The sequence below is a fragment of the Mercurialis annua genome, linkage group LG3 (genome assembly GCF_937616625.2).
Source record: "Mercurialis annua linkage group LG3, ddMerAnnu1.2, whole genome shotgun sequence".
NCBI classification, from domain to species: domain Eukaryota; kingdom Viridiplantae; phylum Streptophyta; class Magnoliopsida; order Malpighiales; family Euphorbiaceae; genus Mercurialis; species Mercurialis annua.
The window spans coordinates 16345995-16359896 of NC_065572.1; positions in this window are offsets into that span (position 1 = coordinate 16345995).

Consider the following 13902-nt stretch of genomic DNA (forward strand, 5'->3'; position numbering starts at 1 on the left):
TTGACAAAGTAGGTCAATTCTTGTCAAAGAAGAAACTCACCGTTCGACCAGCAACAAGGATACTTCTCACCACTGAAGATACTCTCTCGCTTGTGTTTTGGTAATTCTCTGGCCTATGCATTACCGATTCTGGTGCATGACTCTAACTTCATGCCCCTAGCTCTTGTTTGCTTTGCGCCTGTCTGAGAGCTATACTTCATAGCTATCATGTGGGTCATCTATTGGGTTCGGACTTTCCGTTGTGTGTGTCACGACCCGATTTCTACCCGAAACTCGAGCCCATACCAGCGCTAGGAAGTAGGAGTGGTTGCTCTGAGACCCATAGCAAGGCTAAAAACCTTTATAATTGTTTTGCATTTAAAACATAAAAAGGTTTGCAACCTCGTTGTAGAATCACTTTAAAACCTTTACTGAAAACACGTTCATAAACTGTATTGTATCTCTAGACATCAGGGCACAATTGTAATTACATATAACCTATTACCCTGTCCGGATACAATACCAACATTATTAGAAAATTGGGTCTTAAGGATCTGATTGTATTTCAAGAAACAAGAGTGCAAACATCAATCTCCTATGATCCACCAGCTCTATTTCCAATATGATATTAATATGCTTTTAACATAAAACCAGTGTACCTCTTTAAACATCTAGTACAAGCATTTTTTGAAAACACACAACTTTTTAAACATATATCATATACAGTAGTTCAAATCAGAGTTTATTAAAATAGGTTGAACTACTGTAAACTAAAAGATAAACTTCCCATTATCCAACTACTTGTAGCTCTAATGGTATGGTTGGCATTGACTTCCATACTTATTATAGAAGTCTGACCTCGTACTGATAACCTGAAAGGTGAATATGGGGGGGGGGGGGGGGTCAAAAATATAAATATTTTTGAGCGAGTCTACAATTTTACAATTGAATATTCAAATCGCATATACATAAAACATTCGTATATTTAAAATATTACCAATTACTTGATTCAGATGAAACCCTACAAGGCAGATTGTTGTATGGGTCTCAACCTATACGAATTGGGCCTTAGACCGTGAACTGAATCATTGCCGTCTAATTCAGGTGTTTGGACCGTAACCATGAAACTGCCATCATAGTATTACCTGTGATCGTAACCGTTACTGCCATTTTTATGAAATTTTACCTAAATATTATATAAAATATAAAACGAATAAAAATATAATTTTTATTAGAATGGGACTTGTATTTTATTTTTAATAAATCTCGAAAGATTTATTGGGTCTAGATCAGTCTCGCTGAATATAAAAACTACGTCCAAAGTTTATAAAAATTTGACGATAGCTTCTTAAAATTATTTCGTGAATATTGACCCTAAATTATTCGCTCGGGACTTATAAATTATTTTATTTTAATTTATAAGCTTCTCTTTAGTCCCGATCAATCCTATTATTAAAATTTAAATTCCCAAATATTAATTTTAAAATCATATAATTCTTATACGCATATAGGGACACATAAAAATTAAATTTATGCTTAAATTTAATTTGCATCCCGATTTATTAAATCACTTCCTGCGATTTAATTTAATAACTTTAAATAGTCAAATTTGACTATTGTCCTTTGACTATTAAAATAATTCTTTTATGAATATTTTTCTTAATATTCGTACCTCAAAATATTAAATAAAATCAAAATTTATATTTAATATTTTGATTATCCAAATTTGACCTCGGGCCTATTTGTTTACTTATATTTAAGGGGTGTTACAGTGTGCTTCGTGGAACGCAGCTATAAACTCTCAGCCATCCTGAGAGCGATCCAATGGCTTGGATCCCTTGTTGTTATCCTGCCTGATACTTTTTAGGTTTGCGGAAGGAACATCATCCCCTTGGCCGTCCCAAGGGCCATCCTATTGTATGGATGCCTGATAATTATCATGTTCGCTGCCTCTTAGGTTTGTAGAGGAAGAATCATCTCCTTGGCCGTCCCAAGGGCCATTCTATTATGTGGATGCCTAGATTCCATAGTTATTCCACAACTATCGAAAATGTCTAATGTTTATTTGAACTGTGCAGACAATATCTGGATGTCTTCTTGACATTAGATTCTCCTCTATTTGGAGTCTTGCATGTAGGGTCAAGTTGTTGTTATGCTATTATGGGTATTGCGTTCTGTAAATACTGGATGGCATGGCAGTGTCTCATTGGCCGTTTGAATTTGATCTCGCCTTTTGGAAGTGTCTTTCTCTATCGAGGATAAAATCCGGTCTGGTAATCTGGTTCGTCCGTTGAGGAGGTAGTCTAATATGATATCTAAGAAGGTAGTATGGTCTGTCTGCTGAGGAGGTAGTCTTGTCTGATATTTGAGAAGGTAGTATGGTTCGCTCTCCAAAAACATCTGAGGGGTTATTCTGCTACTGCCTTTGTGTCTGCTCCTCGGCTGAGCTATATGGACGATCTGGTATGACATCATGTTCTTGGTAGATTGTCTTTGATAGGTATGCCAGGGCGTCAGGTGCCAGCTGCTTCGAACGCTCTTTTTGAGCAGGCAGTTGCCGAGCCACGGGTATGCACCACTTTTTTGGTCTTTAAATTTTCTAGGTTTGCTTTGATGTTCATTTAACCCCTTTTTTGTAGTGTCTTCTAAAGGAGGAATCACGCATGGGACTCGTACTGGTCATGCCTAAATAGTTGTTCCTAGATCTCCTAGGCAAGTCCCGATTAGTAGGCAAGAGGTTGCGAGCTCTTTTGGAATTATTCCTGGCTTGATGTACCAAATGCTGGAGAGGTTCACTCGCTATTAGGATGCACGTGGGACTATGCATAGTTTGGTCCCGGATGCATATGTTGTGCACTCTTTTGCGCCTTCGCGTTGTACTCATGTGATTTTATCTCTCGGGTTCATGCTTTTGTTCACACTGAGGATGATTTGTCCCCTTAAATGAGTACTTGTTTATGGTTTATGGGTACCAGTATCTGAGGCTGTTCAGCTGGTTGATACGGCTTATTACTGGCAGGACCATCCATGTAATGTATATGCACAAATGAGGGTAAATATGCAATATGCTTGTGCTCTATTTTAATATGTATGCATGTTTGCGTGTATGCAATTATAGTTCTGACTACTCTTTGGGCTTTCTTGCAATATCATATCGAGTAACTAAAGGACCAGATGCGGGGGGCTGATCTTGGGCCCTCCGGTGGTAGAGTTGGAAACCCTCATACTGTCGGGCGAGGACGTGGAGTCCCTAGTAGTGGAGTTGGTGATTTCCTGGTTGGTGGGTGCGGACTTGGAGTCCCTGGTGGTTGTGGAGACTTTGCTTTTTCTTCTAATGGTACTCAGGCTGGGCGCTTTGATTGTGATGAAGATAAGAGTGAAGGCGGTGATACAAAGCCGCTGGTGTAAGACTGTGATTTTGATCTATAATTGCTATTCCTTGTATTCGAATAGTTTCCTATTTTTATAGTGACCCTTTGTTTGTCACAACACTGTACTGTATGTCCAAATATGGTGCCTGCTGTTTTCTATTTTAGTGATGGAGGCATGACGCCTATTTCTAGTAGTGGAGGCCCGACGCCTATTTCTAGTAGTGGAGGCCTGACGCCTAATTCTTGGTGGTGGAGGCCTGACGCATGTTCTGGTAGCGGATGCATGTCATCTATTCTGGTAGTGGAGGCATGTTGCCTATTCTGGTAGTAGAGGCGCGACGCCTATTTCTTGGTTCCAGAGATTCTTGAGGTAGAGGCATGCCGTCTGTTATTATTGGAGCTGTGATTTTATGAAAGTTGGCCACATTTTCCATTTTCCTAATGGGATTGGCCCTGCTACTTGCTTCTAGACTCTAGTTTATTCCCTCATTGAAGCATTCGGTTTTCTGGATGGGAACCGAATGATTCAATAAAGAGTTTTGCTGCATTGCTTGGCCTATTTTAGATTCTGCTGTTTGACCCTGGTGGGACCCATCTATTTGTTTCTAAACAATATGTGCATATTTCAATATTTACATAGCGCGACTGGGAGGTACATAAGAAAATTTTCTAAAATTTTGATTTATTAATAATTTTTTTAATTCCATTGTTTTAGAGATTGTGCTTTGAGAATTTATGTTCCTTTGTCCATTCTTTTTAGGTACATACGCTGGTCAAAAATCATGGCATGCATGTATGATAAAAGATCTATATTACTGGCTCATTTATTAACTAGTACAATTGAGATACTTTTTGTTTCGAGCAATTGTACCCTTGTTGTCAACTAGTCCTTTCAGATTTTTCGTATTTGACTATTTTGCCTATCTCTCGCCTTTCGTTCATAAGTTGTCCTTTCAGATTTTTGACTCATCGAAGACAACCCTAATTTTTGCTTGCGCCGTCCTTTGCAGATTTTCAACTCATTATGATTTTCCTCTTTTTTTAGACAGGGAAGAGCTAGATCTTTTCAATGTTGACCGGCTCCACGAATTTGATTCCTTCCAGATCTGATATCTTGATTAAGCCTTTTCCTAGCACCTTATGGATTAAGTATGAACCTTCCCAATTAGGCTTGAACTTCCTTCTGGGATCACTCAACAAAGGGCGTGTATGTTTCATAAGGAGATCGCCAGCCCTGGTCTCTTTTTTTCTAACCTTTTTGTTGAAACTTTTGCCATTCTTTTATGGTACATCTGGCTATGGAAAAGAGCTTTCAACCACTTCTACCCAAGTAATAGAATTTCTGCAGCCCGTTCTTCAGCCTATTGAGATTTTGGGAAGATGGCTTTTTGGAGAACTCGCAACAACTTGGATTCTACTTAAATAGGCAGTACGACTTCACATCTGTATACTAGAGAAAAAGGAAAATTTCTGGTTAACGTTCAATCAGTTGTCCGATATCCCCATAATGCATATGGTAGCGATTCTGACCAGTCTTTATAAATCTCTACCATCTTCGATAGCATGAGCTTAATATTCTTATTCACTGCTTCGAACGCTCCGTTAGCTTGTGGTCCATAGGGGGATGATTTATGATGCTCGATCGCATACTCTTTCAAAAGTTCAGTGGTATATTTCTGAATTGAACCTCGTTATCTGTCACTACGTGATGTGGAACTCCATAGTTACAGATCAAGATTTCTTTGATAAATTGGGCCATCTATTTGGATCCAATATATGTGTAGGACTACGCTTCGATTCACTTGGTGAAGTAGTCTATGGCCACAATTATGTATATGTGCCCATTCGATGTTGTTGGTCTGATCTCACCGATGATGTCTATTCCCCATGCTAAAAATTGCCATGGTGCTGATAGGCTGGTAACTTCGCTTTATGGGAGGTGGACATTCCCGCACATCTAGCATTATGTGCAATGCCTCGCCATTTTAATGCAATTTCGCTCCATCTTTGGCCAATAGTATCCTTGACAGATTATTTTCTTTGCTAGAACATAGCCATTCATATGAGGACCTCATAATCCTGCATATACTTCTTCCAAGATGCCCACTGCTTTTGCCTGAGCAACACACCTTTAATGGATCTTCTATATAGTACTCATGCGTGGGAAATGAAGCTTCTAGAGAAAACTATAAGTCTGTATTTCTCCTTTCGAACTGCGTCTTTCGGATACTCTCTTTCTTTTATGAATTTTTGAACATCGTAGCACTAATGTTTCCCCTCTAGTCAAAATTGCACATTAATTACTTGTTTGCTCTTATGGGACGGACACCTGGATCTTACCATGATATATGGCCTTATCTTCTTCTGTTTGGGATTGTCCAATATAGACATTAAAGTTCCCATGGCGTCAGTCTGTTGATTCTCCTTCGTCGAAAGGTTAGAGAATGTGCAGTTTTTAAATCCTGTCAATAAGCTGGTTAACTAGTCATGATAGCGCTTCAACCTTTTTACCTTGAGTTATCATTCTCCTTTGGCTTGATATACCACCGACATGGAGTCTCCATATTGTACACCTTTCACGCTCGCAGCCCTCAGTGCTTCCACCCTTAAGATGAAGGCTTAATACTCGGCCATGTTGTTAGTTAACTCAAAGTCAAATTTTTTTGCATGAGGTATATGTTCCCCTTCATGCGTGGCTAAGAGAACACCTATTTTGACTCCGTTCTGATTGATTGCTCCATCAAAATACATCATCCATCCTTGGATTAAAATGGATGCTAATCCCTCATCAAAGAAATCTAGTTTTCAGGTTTACTCATCCTCTACGGGATTCTATGCTAGAAATTTGGCCATTGCTCTGCCCTTGACTACCTTCTTATGGATGTGTGGATATCAAATTCTGTTAGTGGAATAAGCCACTTTGCAATTTTTTTGGCTAAACTGGATGCTTCATAGTGGTGCAAGAGTGGGTAAATCTTCAATGTTATATGGATTTGATAAGACTGGTAATAGTGTTTGAGCTTTTTGGTAGTCTAGATGACTTCCTAACACATTTTCTCTACCAATGAGTACTTTTTTTTGTATGGCAGCAACTTTTTGCTCAGGTAATAGATGGCGTGTTCGACGCCAAATGGATCCTCTTATGACATCATTGCTCATATGGAATTTGTCTCCATGGCCAGGTATAAGATTAATGGTTTTCTGTTTTTAAGAGATCTTAAGACTAGTGGATCGATTAAATATTCTCTTATCTTGTCGAACGCCTTTTGGCAGTGGTCGTTCCATACTACTAGCTAGTAGTTCGTAAGAAACTTGAAGATCGGGTCATAGACTGTTGCCAACTTTGTGATGAATCAACTGATGTATTGTAATCTTTCAATGAAGCTCATTGCCTCTAATTTCGTCTCAGGTACTTGCATTTCTCGAATGGCTTTGACTTTGTTTGGATCAATCTTGATTCCATGTCTGCGTACTATGTGTCCTAGAAGCTTTCCTTTTGTCACCCTGAACATACATTTCTTGGGTCTGAGTCTTAGATTATAATGTCGACTCTTGCTAAGAACTTATCCAGGGCTTCCCATGGACTCTCTTTTGTGTCTGATTTCACTATCATATCGTCAACATAGACTTTGCTTTCCTTGTGGACCATGTCGTGAAAATAGTCGTGGCCATCCTTGGGTATGTGGCGCCTGCATTCTTCGGCCTGAATGGCATCACCCGATAACAAAAATTCCCCCACCTTGTGATGAAGGGTGTCTTAATCTTATCTTTCAAGGCCATCATGATCTGGTTATATCTGGAGAGCACATCCATGAATGAGAGCATTGCACTAGCAGTTGTGCTATCAATCAGTACATCTATGTGTGGCAGAGGGAAATAATCTTTAGGAGTTTCCTTGTTCAAATCTCTATAATCGACACAGACCCTGATACAGCCATCCTTTTTCGGTACTGGCACTACATTTGCATCCATTATAGCTACTAGACTACTTCTAAAAACTTTTCCTCAAGTTGTTTCTTCACCTCATCCTTTACCAGTGATGCCCATTCTAGCCTAAGTCTCCAAAGTTTTTGCTTTATCAGCTTTGTGTCCGGCTTCATGGGCAGATAATGTTCCGGTATATCTCGGTCAATACCGGGCATGTCATCATACGACCATGCGAAGACCGATTTTATTTTTAAGATCACTTGTTCAACACTCTTTCTTGCCTCAGGGGTAAGATCACTGGAGACTGAAATTTCTCTAGGATTTCCTTTGTACCAATATTAAATGCATATGTTTTAATATATATGTGAATGGGATGATCATTGAAAATAACATGTCCATCAGGAAGGACATCACACAAATGCACATAATTACTGGTTATATCATCAACTTTGGAAGCAAAAATATCGTCATCCTCATAAATGGATGCCGACATTACATCGGTTTCATAAAATAAATAAAAAAAAATTATTAAGAACAAAAGATCCAGATTTTCCAATGTATCTTCTGCAAGAGTCAGGTCTTTGAGCATGCTTGCGAACAAGTCCTCGGTAAGCAGGTCTTGTAGGGCAACGTCTTTCGGCTCCATTTTCATGTCCTCAAGAAAATCTTATGATATTTCAAATCCTGGAGTCTGGTTACCTTCCTTTGTGATCAGGTCAACTTCTTGAGCAGACCACTTCGGTTCAATCTGGCTGGTAATATGGTTCTCGTCATTGCAGTGCGTCAAGGTCAAAGATAGCTAGCTTGAGTGTCTGATTACCCTGGACACTTTCCTTTATGAGCAACATTCAAAACTATCCTTCCTATATGGCTATGTCCACAAAGGGGTTAGTATATGATGCATGGCATATTGGATGCATGAGATGCATAGTGCATGCTTATGATATGTAAGGCTAGTTAACACTTAGCACATAAAACAACTGATATCACAGAGACATGTTGTTCCTTCAAACCGTATTCCTCCCACATACGGTTCCTATCGAGGTTTATTCCTAGGAGTTTTGGTATGGACTTTCGCATCTAAAATTCTATGATCGACGTGCACCTGCAAGCTCTCTTTAAGCAGTCCTAAAACAACAAACGGCATAGTCAATATAAGAATTGATTGTCCTCTTAATTTGAAGGTGTAAAAACATATAAAAAGGTATACCCAACGGTCCCCTTGAAAGAATATATGGAATGTAATTGAGCCTGGCGATTGATTAAGTAAATGGACTTTACTTGACTGGACTAGATATTAGAGGTTGACTAAGTAAATTGACTTTACTTGGTTGGATCTCTTATTTAGGTATGGCCTAACAAGGTGTTTTTAAAAATCTACTTTCTGAAAGCTGGATAAAAGTTGTTAGGCTCGACCTAAGACTGAGAATGAAATTGGATATTTTGAAAATCGATTTAGAATCCGTACATTAATATCATGCCTCAAATACAAAGATTATATTGGGTATTTCCTTAGAGGCTAGTGACTAAGCTGGAATGCATGTGGGCTAAGTCGATGGATTTTGTTAGTAGCTAGTTTAAGGTCCCCACAGAAAGATATACCTTTGATAGGTCTCCTCAATCACGAGTATAAACGACTGAGGTACTGGGCTGTGAGTAATGCTACTTCACATAAGATGTTTTGGACGTTGGAGTGCAACACCAAAACGTGTGTTCGGCTATGAGCATCGGGGCTGGTATAGGGACTCCTAGAGAGTAAGATGAGAAGAGAAGAATCTAATGCAATGCAACAAGTGTAGATATGTCAGGTAAATAAGTATGGTCGATAGGATGCAAGTCGCAAAGGTTTTGTCTAAAGCAACAATTTTGAAAATACTTCTGAAAACGTTTTCCGTTTTAATGTTTAAAAATAGTTTACTCATCCCCATTGGAATCGCCATTGTGAGCGGAGCAGGGTTCGGGGAATGCTCACCTAGTTTTATGGATTACTTCGGATCTAAAAGGTTTTGAAATAAATGGAGTCTCCACCTAGATAAGCTACGAAATACCTTTTCTACCAAGTGGGTAGATCTCTCATGATTATGGGTGAGACCACCTTGTATTGAACTAAAAGACCGGGTTCGTGGACACTACCTGAAATCCTCTACTTGGCCTATAAACCACATCGTTATTTACATGACATATCTAGTTATCTCATCTTAATTATACATACAGTCCATATGATATCGTGCTAGAAATGTAAATAAGTCTGGAAAGCGGTAAATCTGGAGAGACGCACATATGACTCGATCTTGACGGGCATGTGAGACATGTAGTATTGTCACGACCCGAAATATCGAGCCGAGACTGGCGCTAGGGAATGGGAGTGGTAGCTCCAAAAACAAGCATAAAATCATAAACAATATTTCGCAAAACAAACGTACATCATGCATGACAAACATAAGCACGTGTCATGCTATAAACATGCTAGGCCACACATAGCCAACTGGCACCAAGCAAACGGTTACAGCACAGAAAAACATATTTATGAACATCAGAGTTATATACACAGAAAACTATTTGATACAACAAAACATAAAGCACCTATCTACTGCAGCTCTAGAAGTAAAGTTCTATATCTTTACATACTTCAAAATATCATACTTCTGGAACAAGGATAGAAGTCCGTCACTTCAAAAGTTCTTTTCACCTGAGAGGGAAAACTGTGAGGGGTCAGTATACGAGAATATACTAAGTGAGTTCATACAATTTACTAATAAGCATTTATAGTTTTTTTTTTTGCCAAAATATAAGCATTTATAGTAAAAACATAAAACAATGCCATAAACATTTCAATCACGTGTAGCCAAGTAAAGGATCCGATTGAAACCCTGATCCTTAAACATGCCGATCATATTCGATCAAATCAATCATTTAATCCAATGGCCCGGTCCCGGGATAATTCAACCGAGTTCAAGCGCTGCCAGACGCTAAATCCCAAGTTGTGGGTTCGAGATAGTTCGACCGAGATCACCCACTAGATACGGGTCCCGAGATAGTTCGACTGAGTTCAACCTCGTATCTATCAATCACATATCCAACTTCTATATTCATTTTCATAATCATAAATGAAGTCAATCGAAACTGGTGATCACGCAGTCCTATTACTGCCCAATAGGAAGGCACGTTCCATCATATCTATACTAGTTTAAAATCAAGCGTATATACAACTCATATAAAACACTTGTGATGTAAACATTTACTAAAACATATAACAATATAAAACATTTGCATTATATGTAATTCTCTTTTAAATACTTTAAAAGTAAATATATAAACTCACTAAAACCGCTATCCAAAAACACCAAGTTACTTAAACACCGTCAAGTTTTGCGAGCTCCTTGACCGTTAGCTGCTTGCCACGCCGAATCTAAGAAACAAATAAATATAAATCGACCAAGAATCTAACTCTAGAGACATTCTAGACTCGAGACACAAACATATACATAACTCGTTGAGTTCTAATCGCGTCTAACTCGACTCACTTCCACTTTACTCATAGCTCTTCGATATCGCCTCAATACGGCTTTAGGTTTGCAACTTAAACCCTAAACCTAAACGTCTCACTCCATAGATCAAACCCTAATTATATTCTATGCCCAAATTCCATTAAATTGAAGTCAGTTAACTTTAAACAACTCAAAACAATAAGCATCGAACTTCGGAACATCCAAACAGGTCAAAAATGACAAAAATGGCTCGGAATTGGTCCTGGCAGGTCGTGGGGACCTTCCTCACGTCATGAGGCCCCCCCCCCCCACGTCGTGAGGCATGCCCTCACGTCGTGAGGATGTGAATTCCGATCCCAAACACAATTCTAATGTGTTTCCGACTCACTTCCGACCTAATTTCACATACCCATCAATACCACAACGCTTAGAAACATCCATGACGCATAATCCAAGCTTAAAATGTCAAAATCGCATCCAAAATCGCTAAAACGACGAAACCGCTCACAACCTTAAAACTTCAAATATATTTCCCATCAAATTCACTCAACCGAACACCAAAACAATGAGCTTACCTTGATTACCCGCTTAATTCCGATCAATTCGAAGTCAAAAACGGTCGAGAAACGAAGATCATAAGTGATGAACGATGATGGCGACGAAGAAGAAAGGAAAATGGATTTGGTTTCTCTGGAAATTTCATTTCAAATGAAAGATCATCCTTATATATAAGTGGTTAAAGCCTAGTTTAGCTCAAGCAACTCAAACTCGTACTTTAACTCCAATCCTTAATTAACGTTCGCGTCCAAAATTAAGACAGTCTCCGAATTACACAAAATTTTACCGATAAATTTTTAAAATTATTTTACGGACGATGGCGTAAAAATTATTAGCTTGGGAATTATACTTTATTTTATATTAATTTCCTTAGCTTTTCTTTAGTCCTTCTAATACCCGCTCTAACGAATAATAATTTTCAAATAAAATTATTATTTCACGATATATCTTATAAACTTATTCTGATAATAATTTTCAACTCGATTCTTATTTCCGACCTACTTCGTGACCTAGGATACGTGGCACAATCTAATTACTTAAACATTTATGGGGTATTACAAGCATGTACTCCTAAACAAGCATCTAATCATGTGATGTCTATCAAGTAACAAAAAAAGGTGGGTCAAAACATTTTATATGCACAAAGCCTAAACTAGATGTCTATGTAAGATTGATTTTATTTTAGTCAGCTTGAATGCATATACAACCTTTTAATTACTTTTAATGGGAATCCTATGATTTATAATTGATTTGCTAGACTTACTGGAATTAATGCTAAGTTAACATGGTTAAGTTTATTAGCCTATTAATATTGGATATGGACATGATTTGGAAAGCGTTTAGATAATATAAACATACACAATGGCAATTGATATACATACAAGGTTAGGGGCTAATAATCACTCATGGCCCCTGACCTTTAGGGCTACGTGCACAAAACCCCCTGAAATTTAAAAACGGGCACTAAACCCCCTGATCTTTGTGGCGGCCCTCACCACGGCCCTTATGGATGAAAATATCCATGGCGCCGTCTTTTATTTGGCGGCTGTCTTTTAAAACAGAAAGAAATTGACAGCGCCATGTATTAGTTGACACGTCCTCAAAAAATAAAAAAATAAAAAAAACCCAAAACGCCCCTAAATATAATATCTAATTAAATAAAAAAATCCAACCAAAATTCAACCAACCATTCAAACCCAAATCGCCATAGATCTAACCACCGCCGCCACCCCACCATCGCCGGAAAATTTTCCGGTCATCTTCTCCGAGGGAATGATGACCGAAAAATTTTCCGGTCATCCAAAGATGGTGGATCTGTTCATGAAACAGATCCAGCATCAGATCTGTTTGAAGAACAGATCCACGACGGATCTGTTCTTGGAGCAGATCAGCGCGGATCTGTTCCAAGAACATGATCCACGATGTGGATCTATTCTTGCAACAGATCCACCATGGATCTATTCTTGAAACAGATCCATGGATCTGTTTCAAGAATAGATCCAAAGGTTTGATGACTGGAAAATTTTATGGTCATCATTCGTTTGAAGAAGATGACCGAAAAATTTTCCGGCGGTGGTGGTTGGTTGGTAGTGGTTGGTTGGGTTAGTTATTTGGTTAATCGATTGGTTTAGATTAGACTGGGTTGATTTTTTTTGTCCTTTTCTAAATTTAATTAGGGGTATTTTGGGTGTTTGAAATTTTTAAGGTATTTTGATGACGTGGCAGCTGATGTGGCGCCGTTAGTTTTTTTAAGACTGACACCTGACTGGAAAAGACGGTGTTAGGGGTATTTTGGTCATATTTGGGGTTTAGGGGGTTTTGTGAGCGCCGCCACAAAGATCAGGTGGTTTAGTGCCCGTTTTTAAACTTCAGGGGGTTTTGTGCACGTAACCCTAAAAGTCAGGGGCCATGGGTGATTATTAGCCAAGGTTAGGAATACCGTTTAACCTTGTAGACCCGGAGTGTTTGGCACTTGTCTATCGTCTGGCAGTTTGTGTGATAGAAATCAAGATTTGGTCAAAACATGAAAGTTCTTCGTGTTATCGATACGAATCCACTGGTTTGAACTTGGTTCAATTATAAGGTCAAACAAACCCGGATTGCTTATGGAATATTCTTGTCTCTGGCGGGCTTGGGCTTCAGGGTTCAGTTGGCATGGCGGGTTATAAAACAAGGCTTTTGAGCCCGAAGAAAATTGTTTTTGGCCGGTTGCAAATAATCATATCCTACAACTAATTATAAATTTGTGAACTCAAACAGGGCCCAATTCCAAGTTCAAATGAACCCGAAAACATAGAAAGAAGGTTTGGATCGAGTTTGGAAAATCTGGAAGCGTTTGGAACTGAAGAACAATGGCGCCATGATGATGCCACTATGGAGTGGCGGAGGCGCCAACATACTTAGCTTGCGGGAGTTTGTCATTTTGGTTCGGGTTTCGTGGCAAAACAACGAGCCGAATACAAAGGAATAACGTACTAGAACATATTTTAGGGTCGAAACACAATGCTTAAAACTGATATGAACACCCTAAATACATGATTCTAAACTGATTTCATGAAAATCATGACAATTTAAGCTCT